Genomic DNA, 18,780 nt, shown 5'->3' on the forward strand with positions numbered 1-18,780 from the left:
GCAGAGAGATTTAGGTCACTTCACTTTGACCGAACTTCTATAATTGTTGGCGTTATAATCTCTAATCATCAACTCTCTATTTTTGCTTATTTATATTTCCACTGCTAATTTATTAAAACATATTTAAAAAAAATTTCAAATTTAAAAATAATGATAAAAGTTTTTCAAACTACAGTTTTTATGAAACACACAATTCACCTCCCTCTTATGAGTGGAGTCCCATGTTCAACAATGATTTATTATGTTTTGAGTTTCATTGATAGATAAAAGAGAAATGTAAAATTTAATCCAACCTACAGGATTCGAACCAGTGACTTAAGGATGTCTGTTTGACAACTACAGTCCTCAGCTTTACCAACAAAGCTAAGGTCGGTTGTTAATTGCATTTTTTATAACTAAGAATACAATTGTGTAAAACACCGCATGTAATTTGTGTGTATTCTGTAGGTGAGGTGACCAAGATTATTATTTTAATGTAGTAAAGACATTTATATAAGTTATATTAAAATTTTGTTTATATCAATTAATTCAAAGTTAACATGAAATTGAAACTCTTTGTCTTTGTTTGGAACATGAAAAAGGATAAGAGATTGACAAGATCATTAGCATTCAAAACGACCATGACAAAGAATTTGAGAACTATGACTTCTCTTGATTTTGCACTACAAAAGGGATTTCCCATGAGTTATCTGTCCTCGTTACACCTCTGTAGAATGAGATTGTCAAAAGGAAGAATCGTGCTTTGCAAGAAATGTCGAGACTTATGGTCCATGTCAAACATTTACCACATCCATTTGGGGTAGAAGTAATGAATATTGCTTGTCATATTCACAATCGACTAACAAACTTGTCGCTTACCAAGATCACTCACTATGAGATATGGAGGGGGATGAAGCCCATGTTAAATATTTTCATATGTTTAGCATTACACTTTATTCAAGTCACTATTTGGAAATAAGACTAACTGCTTCCATCCGCTGTTTGGAAGGACGATTAATCTCTTCTCTCCGGTGTTTAATGTTTACTTGTAAGTTAGCTCGAAACTTCATATCCCTTGTATAAAGGAGTTCAATAGTTCAACCCACTCATGTGAATTATTCTATACTCTCAAGATCAAATCTTGCAGAGAGATTTAGGTCACTTCACTTTGACCGAACTTCTATAATTGTTGGCGTTATAATCTCTAATCATCAACTCTCTATTTTTTGCTTATTTATATTTCCACTGCTAATTTATTAAAACATATTTAAAAAAAATTTCAAATTTAAAAATAATGATAAAAGTTTTTCAAACTACAGTTTTTATGAAACACACAATTCACCTCCCTCTTATGAGTGGAGTCCCATGTTCAACAATGATTTATTATGTTTTGAGTTTCATTGATAGATTAAAAGAGAAATGTAAAATTTTAATCCAACCTACAGGATTCGAACCAGTGACTTAAGGATGTCTGTTTGACAACTACAGTCCTCAGCTTTACCAACAAAGCTAAGGTCGGTTGTTAATTGCATTTTTTATAACTAAGAATACAATTGTGTAAAACACCGCATGTAATTTGTGTGTATTCTATAGGTGAGGTGACCAAGATTATTATTTTAATGTAGTAAAGACATTTATATAATTTATATTAAAATTTTGTTTATATCAATTAATTCAAAGTTAACATGAAATTGAAACTCTTTGTCTTTGTTTGGAACATGAAAAAGGATAAGAGATTGACAAGATCATTAGCATTCAAAACGACCATGACAAAGAATTTGAGAACTATGACTTCTCTTGATTTTGCACTACTAAAGGGATTTCCCATGAGTTATCTGTCCTCGTTACACCTCTGTAGAATGAGATTGTCAAAAGGAAGAATCGTGCTTTGCAAGAAATGTCGAGACTTATGGTCCATGTCAAACATTTACCACATCCATTTGGGGTAGAAGTAATGAATATTGCTTGTCATATTCACAATCGACTAACAAACTTGTCGCTTACCAAGATCACTCACTATGAGATATGGAGGGGGATGAAGCCCATGTTAAATATTTTCATATGTTTAGCATTACACTTTATTCAAGTCACTATTTGGAAATAAGACTAACTGCTTCAATCCGCTGTTTGGAAGGACGATTAATCTCTTCTCTCCGGTGTTTAATGTTTAGTTGTAAGTTAGCTCGAAACTTCATATCCCTTGTATAAAGGAGTTAAATAGTTCAACCCACTCACATGAATTATTCTATACTCTCAAGATCAAATCTTGCAGAGAGATTTAGGTCACTTCACTTTAACCGAACTTCTATAATTGTTGGCGTTATAATCTCTAATCATCAACTCTCTATATTTTGCTTATTTATATTTCCACTGCTAATTTATTAAAACATATTTAATTTTTTTTTCAAATTTAAAAATAATGATAAAAGTTTTTCAAACTACAGTTTTTATCAAACACATTATTCACCTCCCTCTTATGAGTGGAGTCCCATGTTCAACAATGATTTATTATGTTTTGAGTTTCATTGATAGATAAAAAGAGAAATGTAAAATTTTGATCCGACCTACCGGATTCGAACCAGTGTCCTAAACATGTCTGTTTGACAACTACAAACCTCCGCTCTACCACCTGAGCTAAGGTCGGTCGTTGATTGCGGGTTTTTTATAACTTAGAATACAATTGTGGAAAACACCGCATGTAATTTGTGTGTATTCTGTAGGTGAGTTGACCAAGATTATTATTTTAATGTAGTAAAGACATTTATATAAGTTATATTAAAATTTTGTTTATATCAATTAATTCAAAGTTAACATGAAATTGAAACTCTTTGTCTTTGTTTGGAACATGAAAAAGGATAAGAGATTGACAAGATCATTAGCATTCAAAACGACCATGACAAAGAATTTGAGAATTATGACTTCTCTTGATTTTGCACTACTAAAGGGATTTCCCATGAGTTATCTGTCCTCGTTACACCTCTGTAGAATGAGATTGTCAAAAGGAAGAATCGTGCTTTGCAAGAAATGTCGAGACTTATGGTCCATGTCAAACATATACCACATCCATTTGGGGTAGAAGTAATGAATATTGCTTGTCATATTCACAATCGACTAACAAACTTGTCGCTTACCAAGATCACTAACTATGAAATATGGAGGGGGATGAAGCCCATGTTAAATATTTTCATATGTTTAGCATTACACTTTATTCAAGTCACTATTTGGAAATAAGACTAACTGCTTCAATCCGCTGTTTGGAAGGACGATTAATCTCTTCTCTCTGGTGTTTAATGTTTAGTTGTAAGTTAGCCCGAAACTTCATATCCCTTGTATAAAGGAGTTCAATAGTTCAACCCACTCATATGAATTATTCTATACTCTCAAGATCAAATCTTGCAAAGAGATTTAGGTCACTTCACTTTGACCGAACTTCTATAATTACTGGCGTTATAATCTCTAATCATGAACTCTCTATTTTTTGCTTATTTATATTTCCACTTCTAATTTATTAAAACATATTTAAAATGTTTTTATGAAACACACAATTTATCTCCCTCTTATGAGTGGAGTCCCATGTTCAACAATGATTTATTATGTTTTGAGTTTCATTGATAGATAAAATGAGAAATGTAAAATTTTAATCCGACCTACCAGATTCAAACCAGTGACCTAAGGATGTCTGTTTGACAACTACAGTCCTCCGCTCTACCAACTGAGCTAAGGTCGCTTGTTGATTGCATTTTTTATAACTAAGAATACAATTGTGTAAAACACCGCATGTAATTTGTGTGTATTCTGTAGGTGAGGTGACCAAGATTATTATTTTAATGTAGTAAAGACATTTATATAAGTTATATTAAAATTTTGTTTATATCAATTAATTCAAAGTTAAAATGAAATTGAAACTCTTTGTCTTTGTTTGGAACATGAAAAAGGATAAGAGATTGACAAGATCATTAGCATTCAAAACGACCATGACAAAGAATTTGAGAACTATGACTTCTCTTGATTTTGCACTACTAAAGGGATTTCCCATGAGTTATCTGTCCTCGTTACACCTCTGTAGAATGAGATTGTCAAAAGGAAGAATCGTGCTTTGCAAGAAATGTCGAGACTTATGGTCCATGTCAAACATATACCACATCCATTTGGGGTAGAAGTAATGAATATTGCTTGTCATATTCACAATCGACTAACAAACTTGTCGCTTACCAAGATCACTCACTATGAGATACGGAGGGGGATGAAGCCCATGTTAAATATTTTCATATGTTTAGCATTACACTTTATTCAAGTCACTATTTGGAAATAAGACTAACTGCTTCAATCCGCTGTTTGGAAGGACGATTAATCTCTTCTCTCCGGTGTTTAATGTTTAGTTGTAAGTTAGCTCGAAACTTCATATCCCTTGTATAAAGGAGTTCAATAGTTCAACCCATTCATATGAATTATTCTATACTCTCAAGATCAAATCTTGGAGAGAGATTTAGGTCACTTTACATTACACTTTATTCAAGTCACTATTTGGAAATAAGACTAACTCCTTCAATCCGCAGTTTGAAGGATGATTAATCTCTTCTCTCCGGTGTTTAATGTTTTGTTGTAAGTTAGCTCGAAACATCATATCCCTTGTATAAAGGAGTTCAATAGTTCAACCCACTCATATGAATTATTCTATACTCTCAAGATCTAATCTTGCAGAGAGAATTAGGTCACTTCACTTTGACCGAACATATATAATTGCCGCAATGATTTATTATGTTTTGAGTTTCATTGATAGATAAAAAGAGAAATGTAAAATTTTGATCCGACCTATCGGATTCGAACCAGTGACCTAAAGATGTCTGTTTGACAACTACAGTCCTCCGCTCTACCAACTGAGCTAAGGTTGGTTGTTGATTGTGTTTTTTATAACTAAGAATACAATTGTGTAAAACACCGCATGTAATTTGTGTGTATTCTGTAGGTGAGGTGACCAAGATTATTATTTTAATGAAGTAAAGACATTTATATAAGTTATAATAAAATTTTGTTTATATCAATTAATTCAAAATTAACATGAAATTGAAACTCTTTGTCTTTGTTTGGAACATGAAAAAGGATAAGAGATTGACAAGATCATTAGCATTCAAAACGACCATGACAAAGAATTTGAGAACTATGGCTTCTCTTGATTTCGCACTACTAAAAGGATTTCCCATGAGTAATCTTTCATCGTCAAACCTCAGTAGAATGAGATTGTCAAAAGGAAGAATCATGCTTTGCAAGAAATGTCGAGAGTTATGGTCCATGTCAAACCTATCCCACATCCATTTGGGGTAGAAGTAATGAATATTGCTTGTCATATTTACAATCGACAAACAAACTTGTCGTGTACCAAGATCACTCACTATGAGATATGGAGGTGGATGAATCCCAACGTTAAATATTTTCATATGTTTAGCATTACACTTGATTCAAATTACTATTTGGAAAGAAGCCTAACTGCTTCAATCCGCTTTTTGGAAGGATGATTAATCTCTTCTCTCCGGTGTTTGATATTCTGTTGGAAGTTAACTCGAAACTTCATATCCCTTGTATAAAGGAGTTCAATAGTTCAACCCACTCATATGAATTACTGTATACTCTCAAGATTAAATCTTGCAGAGAGATTTAGGTCACTTCACTTTGGCCGAACTTCTATAATTGTTGGCGTTATAATCTCTAATCATCAACTCTCTATTTTTTGCTTATTTATATTTCCACTGATAATTTATTAAAAACATAATCAAAATGTTTTTCAACTTTGAAAATGATTATAAAAGTTTTTCAAACTACAGTTTTTATGAAACACAAAATTCACCTCCCTCTTATGAGTGGAGTCCCATGTTCAACAATGATTTATTATGTTTTGAGTTTCATTGATAGATAAAAAGAGAAATTTAAAATTTTAATCCGACCTACCGGATTCAAACCAGTGACCTAAGGATGTCTGTTTGACAACTACAGTCCTCCGCTCTACCAACTGAGCTAAGGTCGGTCGTTGATTGTGTTTTTTTATAACTTAGAATACAATTGTGTAAAACACCGCATGTAATTTGTGTGTATTCTGTAGGTGAGGTGACCAAGATTATTATTTTAATGTAGTAAACACATTTATATAAGTTATATTAAAATTTTGTTTATATCAATTAATTCAAAGTTAACATGAAATTGAATGTCTTTGTTTGGAACATGAAAAAGGATAAGAGATTGACAAGATCATTAGCATTCAAAACGACCATGACAAAGAATTTGAGAACTATGGCTTCTCTTGATTTTGCACTACTAAAGGGATTTCCCATGAGTTATCTGTCCTCGTTACACCTATGTAGAATGATATTGTCAAAAGGAATAATCGTGCTTTGCAAGAAATGTCGAGACTTATGGTCCATGTAAAACATATACCACATCTATTTGGGGTAGAAGTAATGAATATTGCTATTCATATTCACAATCGACTAACAAACTTGTCGCTTACCAAGATCACTCACTATGAGATATGGAGGGGGATGAAGCCCATGTTAAATATTTTCATATGTTTATCATTACACTTTATTCAAGTCACTATTTGGAAATAAGACTAACTGCTTCAACCCACTCATATTAATTATTCTATACTCTCAAGATCAAATCTTGCAGAGAGAATTAGGTTACTTCACTTTGACCGAACATATATAATTGTTGGCGATGATTTATTATGTTTTAAGTTTCATTGATAGATAAAAAGAGAAATGTAAAATTTTGATTCGACCTACTGGATTCGAACCAGTGACCTAAGGATGTCTGTTTGACAACTTTAATCCTCCGTTCTACCAAATGAGCTATGTTCGGTTGTTGATTGCGTTTTTTTATAACTAAGAATACAATTGTGTAAAACACCGCATGTAATTTGTGTGTATTCTGTAGGTGAGGTGACCAAGATTATTATTTTAATGTAGTAAAGACATTTATATAAGTTATAATAAAATTTTGTTTATATCAATTAATTCAAAATTAACTTGAAATTGAAACTCTTTGTCTTTGTTTGGAACATGAAAAAGGATAAGAGATTGACAAGATCATTAGCATTCAAAACGACCATGACAAAGATTTTGAGAACTATGGCTTCTCTTGATTTTGCACTACTAAAAGGATTTCCCATGAGTAATCTGTCATCGTCACACCTCAGTAGAATGAGATTGTCAAAAGGAAGAATCGTGCTTTGCAAGAAATGTCTAGAGTTATGGTCCATGTCAAACCTATCCCACATCCATTTGGGGTAGAAGTAATGAATATTGCTTGTCATATTTACAATCGACAAACAAACTTGTCGTGTACCAAGATCACTCACTATGAGATATGGAGGTGGATGAATCCCAACGTTAAATATTTTCATATGCTTAGCATTACACTTGATTCAAGTTAGTATTTAGAAAGAAGCCTAACTGCTTCAATCCGCTGTTTGGAAGGATGATTAATCTCTTCTCTCCCGTGTTTGATATTCCGCTGATAATTTATTTCTTATTTATATTTCCGCTGATAATTTATTAAAAACATATTCAAAATGTTTTTCAACTTTGAAAATAATGATAAAAGTTTTTCAAACTTCAGTTTTTATGAAACACACAATTCACCTCCCTCTTATGAGTGGAGTCCCATGTTCAACAATGATTTATTATGTTTTGAGTTTCATTGATAGATAAAAAGAGAAATGTAAAATTTTGATCCGACCTACCGAATTCGAACTAGTGACCTAAGGATGTTTGTTTGACAACTATAGTCCTCCGTTCTACCAACTGAGCCAAGTTCGGTTGTTGATTTCCTTCGTTTATAACTAAGAATATAATTGTTTAAAACACGGGGCACGTAATTTGTGTGTATTGTTTAGGTGAGGTGCTAAGATTATCATTTTAATGTAGTAAATACATTTGTATAAGTTATATTAAAATTTTGTTTATATCAATTAATTCAAAGTTAACATGAAATTGAAACTCTTTGTCTTTGTTTGGAACATGAAAAAGGATAAGAGATTGACAAGATCATTAGCATTCAAAACGACCATGACAAAGAATTTGACAACTATGGCTTCTCTTGATTTTGCACTACTAAAGGGATTTCCCATGAGTTATCTCTCCTCGTCACACCTCTGTAGAATGAGATTGTCAAAAGGAAGAATCGTGCTTTGCAAGAAATGTCGAGACTTATGGTCCATGTTAAACATAAACCACATCCATTTGGGGTAGAAGTAATGAATATTGCTTGTCATATTCACAATCGACTAACAAACTTGTCGCTTACCAAGATCACTCACTATGAGATATGGAGGGTGTAACACCCTTCTAAATACCCCAAATATTTAATTAAAACAACAACAATTAAATCATACATATCAGAGTAAATATTGCAACCCAAGGGTGTCACATAACAACTTCTTCACAAAAGTCAATATAAAATCAGTCATGCTCAATTTTATTCAACATAAAACTTCTTTAACAATACGCAGCGGATAAAATATTTCAACCTCTGTAATTCATCAAAATTAACATTTATTCAACAATTCAAACATCCCGTCCCGATGTTACATCTATCAGAGCATGACCCTCTAACCACACTAGACTTCAAGCACTAGCTTCTATTCGACTCACTGCTCGTTACCTGAAAAATATAGCTGTAAGGGTGAGTTCCTCAATCGATATAACAAGTATTATAATTTATCATGTTATGTTAAGTAATTCTACACGTTAATCACCCTAATTATATCATGCATTAGGCAACGGCACAGTCAACTCAATTATCATATTCAAACACAACGTAAAGGCAACTCAATAACAACATAAAATGCAACTCAATGAGACTCGACTCTTCATGCATGTGGTACCATTTGGAGTAAAACTCCCAACTTAAAATCATTGCCAGTTTGGTGGGCATCAAGGCATAAGCCTTCAACTTTCAACTTAAAAATTTGCCAATCCAGGCCAACGTGGTGTGAGCAAAAGCCCCATAATTTTGCCAATCCAGGCCAACGTGGTGTGAGACAAAGCTCCGACTTAATGCATATGAATGTATATGTCAGGTACGACTTGAAAGTTCAACAACATAATAATAATAGCCACACAACAGCTTGTCAACAAAACAACTCATAATCAACTTTGGCTCATCAGCCTACAACTTAATATTTTCAACAAGCAACTTAAATCAACTTTGGCTCATCAGCCTACAACTCAGGATTTTCAACAAAACAACTTGAATTCAGCTTTTCATCATATCTACATCAACTTTTCACACATAACCCAATGATTCATTCATCGAAATTAACTACAATAGGCCAGCTACCAATTGCATTCACAACATAAAATCAACTATTTTTCCATACTGCAAAGACTCTGCTCAACTGGAGGGAGTCGGCGCAAAGGCCCCTTGCGTCGACGCATGGGGTCGACGCTTAACTCACGGGTCGGCGCCAAAATGCCTTGCGTCGACGCATGCAGTCGGCGCATGCCCCACGGGTCAGCGCACGCCGACCCTATGGTCGACCGCTCGCGCGCAGACTCAGTTTTTCTGAGTTATTCCAAAGTTCTGTTAGCTTCACGCAGATCAGGTTTTCCGGCCGTTTCCTCAACTACAACCATCTCTAAACAGAACCATTCGTCCGGTAAATTGGTAGCGCCGATTCAAGTTTTTAATTGGGATTCGTACCCTGGTCTAACATTTTCGACTCACACAACTATCAATTCAATTTACAGTTTTTAACACGGTTTATTCAACGTCAATTTCAGCATATACAGTTCCAATTAGGGTTAAAATCAACGGCTTCTCACTACCCATGACATGTTATTCTATAATACCCATTAAACGACGATAAACCCCCCTTACCTGAGATAATCCGGCAATTCTCTAAGCTTTAGCTTTTCCGTTCCTCAACCGTGCTTTTCGGCTCTTTGCCCTTTTTCCTCTTCTCTGCAGCTTCTCTGAGTTTTACGTGAAATTTCTTTGTTAAGAATGAAACCCTTTTCTTTATTCCCACTTATATATATATTCCAATTATTATTATTCCAAAATAATAATAATAATAATAATAATAATAATCCAATAATCCAATTTATTTAATTAAATTAATAATTATATTATCAACTTAATTAAATAATTCTTTTTTCTTTATTTGGGGTGTTACAACTCTCCCCCACTAAAAGAGTTTTCGTCCTCGAAAACATACCTCAGCAAATAACTCTGGATAGGACTCTTTCATCTGACTCTCCAGCTCCCAAGTCACATTGCCACCTGCTGGTCCTCCCCAAGCTACCTTCACTAAGGCAATCTCTTTACCCCGCAACTGCTTCAACTCTCGATCCTCAATCCTCATAGGCGATGTTTCAACAGTCAGGTTATCTCTCACCTGTACATCATCTACTTGGATCACATGCGACGGATCATGAATATACCTCCTCAACTGAGACACATGAAAAACCTCATGCAAATTCGCAAGTGACGGCGGTAAAGCGATACGATAGGCTACTTCTCCTATCCTCTCCAAAATCTGATAAGGACCAATAAATCGCGGTGTCAACTTCTTCGACTTCAAAGCTCGACCAACACCAGTTATCGGAGTGACACGAAGAAACACATGATCCCCCTCTTGGAACATCAAGTGACTTCCTCCTCTTATCATGATAACTCTTCTGACGACTCTGAGCAATTCTCATCTTCTCCTGAATCATCTTAATCCTTTCCGTAGTTTGTTGAATAATCTCCGGTCCAATCACAGCACTCTCACCGGACTCATACCAACATAACGGTGTCCGACATCTCCTACCATACAAAGCTTCAAACGGTGCCATACCAATACTCGAATGAAAACTATTGTTGTAGGTAAACTCAATCAAAGGCAAATAACAATCCCAAGCACCTCCCTTTTCCAAAACACAAGCTCTCAAAAGATCCTCTAATGACTGAATCGTCCTCTCAGTCTGACCGTCAGTCTGCGGATGATATGCAGAACTCAGTCTCAGCTTAGTTCCCAAAGCTCTCTGCAAACCTTCCCAGAATTTCGATGTAAATCTAGGATCTCTGTCCGAAACAATACTCGACGGAATACCATGCAGACTTACAATCTTCTCAATATACAACTCAGCCAATTTTTCTAACGGATAATCCATTCTAATCGGAATGAAATGAGCCGACTTTGTCAATCTGTCAACAATCACCCAAATAGCTTCAAAATTCTTAATTGTCCTCGGTAAACCAGAAACAAAATCCATACTAATACTATCCCATTTCCACTCTGGAATCGCCAACGGTTGCATTAGCCCAGACGGCTTCTGATGCTCAATCTTTGACTTCTGACAAGTCAAACAAGAATAAACAAAGCTCGCGATTTCTCTTTTCATTCCCGGCCACCAAAATAACTTCTTCAAATCATGATACATCTTCGTGGCTCCAGGATGAATACTCAACCCACTACGATGTCCTTCTTCAAGAATACTCTTCTTAAGCTCGGTAACATCCGGAATACACACCCGACTACCAAATTTCAAAATACCAGTCTCATCAATTCTGAATTCGCCACCTTGACCTTGATTCACTAGAGTCAACTTATCAACCAAAAGCATATCGGATTTCTGACCCTCTCTGATCTCATCCAGAATACCACTTGTTAACTTCAACATTCCCAATTTAACACTATTGTGAGTATTCTCACACACCAAACTCAAGTCTCTAAACTGCTCAATTAAATCCAATTCTTTAACCATTAGCATAGACATATGTAATGATTTCCGACTCAACGCATCAGCCACTACATTTGCTTTACCCGGATGGTAATTCAAACCAAAGTCATAATCCTTCAGAAACTCTAACCATCTCCTCTGTCTCATATTCAGCTCTTTCTGATCAAACAAATACTTTAAACTTTTATGGTCACTGAAAACTTCAAATCTTGACCCATACAAGTAATGTCTCCATAACTTCAGAACAAACACCACAGCTGCCAACTCTAAATCGTGCGTCGGATAGTTCCTCTCATGAACCCTCAGCTGTCTTGAAGCATAAGCTATAACCTGCTTATTCTGCATCAACACGCCACCCAAACCCAACAACGAAGCATCACAGTAAACTTCAAAGGGTTCCGACGAACTCGGTAATGTCAGAATAGGAGCAGTAGTTAACCTTCTCTTTAACTCTTGGAAACCTTCTTCACATTTTGAGTCCCAAACAAATGCTTGCCCCTTTCTAGTCAACATCGTCAACGGTAACGCCAACTTAGAAAACCCTTCAATGAACTTCCTATAATAACCAGCCAAACCAAGAAAACTTCGAATCTCAGCAACAGACTTCGGGCTTCCCACTTAGATACCGCTTCTATCTTAGAAGGATCAACAGCAACACCACCTCTTGAAATCACATGACCAAGAAAACTTACCTCTTCTAACCAAAATTCACACTTGGACAATTTAGCAAATAATTTCTTTTCTCGTAGGACTTCTAAAACCACTCTCAAATGTTCAGCATGCTCTCCTTCAGATTTCGAATACACCAAAATATCATCAATAAACACCACAACAAACTTGTCTAGGTACGGATGGAAAATCCTATTCATATACTCCATAAATACTCCAGGTGCATTAGTCACACCAAAAGGCATTACAGAATACTCATAATGTCCATACCTTGTCCTGAAAGCAGTCTTTTGAATATCCTCAGTCTTCACACGTATCTGATGATACCCAGATCTCAAATCTATCTTGCTGAACACACTCGCACCAACCAATTGATCCATCAAATCATCAATCCTCGGCAAAGGATACCGATTCTTGATCGTCACTTTATTCAGTTGTCTGTAATCCACACACAACCTCATAGTACCTTCTTTCTTCTTAACCAACAGCACTGGCGCACCCCACGGTGACACACTCGGACGAATAAATTTCTTATCCAACAGATCTTCCAACTGACTCTTCAATTCAGTTAACTCAACAGCAGACATACGGTACGGAGCCATCGATATCGGTCTAGTACCAGGTACCAAATCAATAGAGAACTCCACTTCACGCTCTGGCGGCAATTCATTCACCTCTTCAGGAAACACATCAGGAAAATCACGTACCACGGCTAGATCACAAATCACCATCTTATCCTTGGCCTCTAAAGTTGCTAACAGCATAAACAACTCTGCCCCATCAGCTACTTCTTCATTCACCTGCCTTGCTGATAGAAACAAACTCTTTCCTTCTTCAATCTCAGGAAATATCACAGTCTTATCAAAACAGTTGATAGAAACTCGGTTACACACCAACCAGTTCATTCCCAAGATCACATCAATCTGCACTAGTGGAAGACACACAAGGTCTATCCCAAAGTCTCTACCAAAAATACTCAAAGGACAATTTAAACAAACCGAAGTAGTAGTCACTGAACCCTTCGCAGGAGTATCAATTACCATACCACCAAACAGCTCAGATATCTCTAACTTAAGTTTCACAGCACAATCCAAAGATATAAAGGAATGAGTCGCACCTGTGTCAATAATAGCTACAAGAGGAAAGCCATTAATATAACACGTACCTCGGATCAAACGATCATCTGCAGAAGTCTCAGAACCCGATAAAGCAAAGACCTTGCCTCCTGACTGATTCCCTTTCTTCGGCTTCTGACACTGACTTCCAATATGCCCTTCTTCACCACAATTAAAACAAATCACTTCCTTGTGCTTGCAATCAGCTATTGCATGCCCAGTCTTACCACAGCGAAAACACCTCTTCACTTCAGCAGTGCATACATTACTCTTATGACCAGCCTGACCACATTTGAAGCAAACTATACCAGTAGGAGCACCTCCCCTACTAGTCCTCTGAGCCGGAGCAGCTACTTGTTTCCCTTTTCCAGCTGGAACATCATACGGCTTGCCACGGTTTTGATGTTGCTTGCCTCTGCGATCACTGACAGTCTTGTAATGAGCATTATTGTCCTCTTCAAATATCCTGCAGCTATCAACCAACTCAGTAAAAATGCGTATCTTCTGATACCCAACAGCCTTCTTAATTTCAGAGCGCAATCCATTTTCAAACTTGATGCACTTTGAAAATTCAGCACCAGCACCAGTGTAATGAGGATAAAATTTGGACAACTCCACAAATTTCGCAGCATAATCCGTGACAGACATGTTTCCTTGCTTCAGCTCAAGGAATTCAATCTCCTTCTTACCACGGACATCCTCTGGATAATACTTCCTCAGAAATTCCCTACGGAATACATCCCAAGTAACGACTTCACCTGCCGCGGTCAACCTCTCGTGAGTCTCTAGCCACCAGTCATCAGCTTCGACTGCTAGCATGTGAGTACCATACCGAACCTTCTGAGCTGGAGTACAATCCATAACACGGAAGATTCTCTCAATCTCTTTCAACCATCCCAAGGCTGCATCTGGATCATGCTTCCCTTTAAACACCGGCGGATTCTCTCTCTGAAAAGTCGCCAAGCTACGTGATCCAGCATCTCCACCAGCATTTGGCAAGTTCTGCACAGCTTGTGCCATTGCTTGCATTGCGGCAGCCATTGCAGCGTCATTCCTTCCAGCCATTTCAACTTATCAATGCAACACAACTTAAAGTTAGATTGGTAACAATACACAATTGTTAGACAAAACGACACGACAACTGGCCGGACGGACCGACCTGCTCTGATACCACTAATGTAACACCCTTCTAAATACCCCAAATATTTAATTAAAACAACAACAATTAAATCATACATATCAGAGTAAATATTGCAACCCAAGGGTGTCACATAACAACTTCTTCACAAAAGTCAATATAAAATCAGTCATGCTCAATTTTATTCAACATAAAACTTCTTTAACAATACGCAGCGGATAAAATATTTCAACCTCTGTAATTCATCAAAATTAACATTTATTCAACAATTCAAACATCCCGTCCCGATGTTACATCTATCAGAGCATGACCCTCTAACCACACTAGACTTCAAGCACTAGCTTCTATTCGACTCACTGCTCGTTACCTGAAAAATATAGCTGTAAGGGTGAGTTCCTCAATCGATATAACAAGTATTATAATTTATCATGTTATGTTAAGTAATTCTACACGTTAATCACCCTAATTATATCATGCATTAGGCAACGGCACAGTCAACTCAATTATCATATTCAAACACAACGTAAAGGCAACTCAATAACAACATAAAATGCAACTCAATGAGACTCGACTCTTCATGCATGTGGTACCATTTGGAGTAAAACTCCCAACTTAAAATCATTGCCAGTTTGGTGGGCATCAAGGCATAAGCCTTCAACTTTCAACTTAAAAATTTGCCAATCCAGGCCAACGTGGTGTGAGCAAAAGCCCCATAATTTTGCCAATCCAGGCCAACGTGGTGTGAGACAAAGCTCCGACTTAATGCATATGAATGTATATGTCAGGTACGACTTGAAAGTTCAACAACATAATAATAATAGCCACACAACAGCTTGTCAACAAAACAACTCATAATCAACTTTGGCTCATCAGCCTACAACTTAATATTTTCAACAAGCAACTTAAATCAACTTTGGCTCATCAGCCTACAACTCAGGATTTTCAACAAAACAACTTGAATTCAGCTTTTCATCATATCTACATCAACTTTTCACACATAACCCAATGATTCATTCATCGAAATTAACTACAATAGGCCAGCTACCAATTGCATTCACAACATAAAATCAACTATTTTTCCATACTGCAAAGACTCTGCTCAACTGGAGGGAGTCGGCGCAAAGGCCCCTTGCGTCGACGCATGGGGTCGACGCTTAACTCACGGGTCGGCGCCAAAATGCCTTGCGTCGACGCATGCAGTCGGCACATGCCCCACGGGTCAGCGCACGCCGACCCTATGGTCGACCGCTCGCGCGCAGACTCAGTTTTTCTGAGTTATTCCAAAGTTCTGTTAGCTTCACGCAGATCAGGTTTTCCGGCCGTTTCCTCAACTACAACCATCTCTAAACAGAACCATTCGTCCGGTAAATTGGTAGCGCCGATTCAAGTTTTTAATTGGGATTCGTACCCTGGTCTAACATTTTCGACTCACACAACTATCAATTCAATTTACAGTTTTTAACACGGTTTATTCAACGTCAATTTCAGCATATACAGTTCCAATTAGGGTTAAAATCAACGGCTTCTCACTACCCATGACATGTTATTCTATAATACCCATTAAACGACGATAAACCCCCCTTACCTGAGATAATCCGGCAATTCTCTAAGCTTTAGCTTTTCCGTTCCTCAACCGTGCTTTTCGGCTCTTTGCCCTTTTTCCTCTTCTCTGCAGCTTCTCTGAGTTTTACGTGAAATTTCTTTGTTAAGAATGAAACCCTTTTCTTTATTCCCACTTATATATATATTCCAATTATTATTATTCCAAAATAATAATAATAATAATAATAATAATAATCCAATAATCCAATTTATTTAATTAAATTAATAATTATATTATCAACTTAATTAAATAATTCTTTTTTCTTTATTTGGGGTGTTACAGAGGGGGATGAAGCCCATGCTAAATAGTTTCATATGTTTAGCATTACACTTTATTCAAGTTAATATTTGGAAATAAGACTAACTGCTTCAATCCGCTGTTTGGAAGGATGATTAATCTCTTCTCTCCGGTGTTTGATGTTTTGTTGTAAGTTAGCTCGAAACTTCCTATCCTTTGTATAGAGGAGTTCAATAGTTCAACCGACTCATATGAATTATTGTATACTCTCAAGATCAAATCTTGCAGAGAGAATTATGTCACTTCACTTTGACCAAACTTCTATAATTGCTGGGGTTATAATCTCTAATCATCAACTCTCTATTTTTTGCTTATATATATATCCACTGCTTATTTATTAAAACATATTTAAAATGTTTTTCAACTTTGAAACTAATCATAAAAGTTTTTCAAACTACATTTTTTATGAAACACACAATTCACCTCACTCTTATGAGTGGAGTCCCATGTTCAACAATGATTTATTATGTTTTGATTTTCATTGATAGATAAAAACAAAGATTTAAAATTTCGATCCGACCTACCGAATTCAAACCAGTGACCTAAGGATGTCTGTTTGACAACTTCAATCCTCCGTTCTACCAACTGAGCTATGTTCGGTTGTTGATTTCCTTCGTTTATAACTAAGAATATAATCATCTAAAACACGGGGCACGTAATTTGTGTGTATTATGTAGGTGAGGTGCTAAGATTATCATTTTAATGTAGTAAACAAATTTATATAAGTTATATTAAAATTTTGTTTATATCAATTAATTCAAAGTTAACATGAAATTGAAACTCTTTGTCTTTGTTTGGAACATGAAAAAGGATAAGAGATTGACAAGATCATTAGCATTCAAAATGACCATGACAAAGAATTTGAGAACTATGGCTTCTCTTGATTTTGCACTACTAAAGGGATTTCCCATGAGTTATCTGTCCTCGTCACACCTCTGTAGAATGAGATTTTCAAATGGAAGAATCGTGCTTTGTAAGAAATGTCGAGAGTTATGGTCCATGTCAAACCTTTCCCACATCCATTTGGGGTAGAAGTAGTGAATATTGCTTGTCATATTCACAATCGACTAACAAACTTGTAGTGTACCAAGATCACTCGCTATGAGATATGGAGGTGGATGAAGCCCAACGTTAAATATTTTCATATGTTTAGTATTACACTTGATTCAAATTACTATTTGGAAAGAAGCCTAACTGCTTCAATCCGGTGTTTGGAAGGATGATTAATCTCTTCTCTCCAGTGTTTAATGTTTGGTTGGAAGTTAGTTGGAAACTTCATATCCCTTATATAAAGGAGTTCAATAGTTCAACCCACTCATATGAATTACTGTATACTCTCAAGATTAAATCTTGCAGAGAGAATTAGGTCACTTCACTTTGACCGGACTTCTATAATTGATGGCGTTATAATCTCTAATCATCAACTCTCTATTTTTTGCTTATTTATATTTCCACTGACAATTTATTAAAAACATATTCAAAATGTTTTTCAACTTTGAAAATAACGATAAAAGTTTTTCAAACTACAGTTTTTATGAAACATAGAATTCACCTCCCTCTTATGAGTGGAATCCCATGTTCAACAATGATTTATTATGTTTTGATTTTCATTGATAGATAAAAACAGAGATTTTAAAATTCGATCCGACCTACCGAATTTAAACCAGTGACCTAAGGATGTCTGTTTGACAACTACAGTCCTCCGTTCTACCAACTGAGCTAAGTTCGGTTGTTGATTTCCTTCGTTTATAACTAAGAATATAATCGTCTAAAACACGGGGAACGTAATTTGTGTGTATTGTGTAGGTGAGGTGCTAAGATTATCATTTTAATGTAGTAAAGAAATTTATAAAAGTTATATTAAAATTTTGTATATATCAATTAATTCAAAGTTAACTTGAAATTGAAACTCTTTGTCTTTGTTTGGAACAAGAAAAAGGATAAGAGATTGACAAGATCATTAGCATTCAAAACGACCATGACAAAGAATTGGAGAACTCTGGCTTCTCTTTGTTTTGCACTACTAAAGGGATTTCCCATGAGTTATCTGTCCTCGTCACACCTCTGTAGAATGAGATTGTCCAAAGGAAGAATCGTGCTTTGCAAGAAATGTCGAGACTTATGGTCCATGTCAAACATATACCACATCTATTTGGGGTAGAAATAGTGAATATTGCTTGTCATATTCACAATCGACTAACAAACTTGTCGCTTATCAAGGTCACTCACTATGATAAATGGAGGGGGATGAAGCCC

The 18,780-nt window shown here is 35.9% G+C and overlaps 1 non-coding gene across 1 annotated transcript; it reads right to left on the bottom strand.

The window, feature by feature from the left end:
* Nucleotides 1–5,912: 5,912 nt before the first annotated feature.
* TRNAY-GUA (transfer RNA tyrosine (anticodon GUA)) lies at nt 5,913–5,998 on the bottom strand. The gene is given in 2 exon segments: nt 5,913–5,948; nt 5,962–5,998. It is a non-coding gene; the product is annotated as a tRNA-Tyr (tRNA).
* Between the last annotated feature and the right edge of the window lie 12,782 nt (nt 5,999–18,780).

Source organism: Lathyrus oleraceus, chromosome 5 (assembly GCF_024323335.1).
Source record: "Lathyrus oleraceus cultivar Zhongwan6 chromosome 5, CAAS_Psat_ZW6_1.0, whole genome shotgun sequence".
NCBI lineage: Eukaryota > Viridiplantae > Streptophyta > Magnoliopsida > Fabales > Fabaceae > Lathyrus > Lathyrus oleraceus.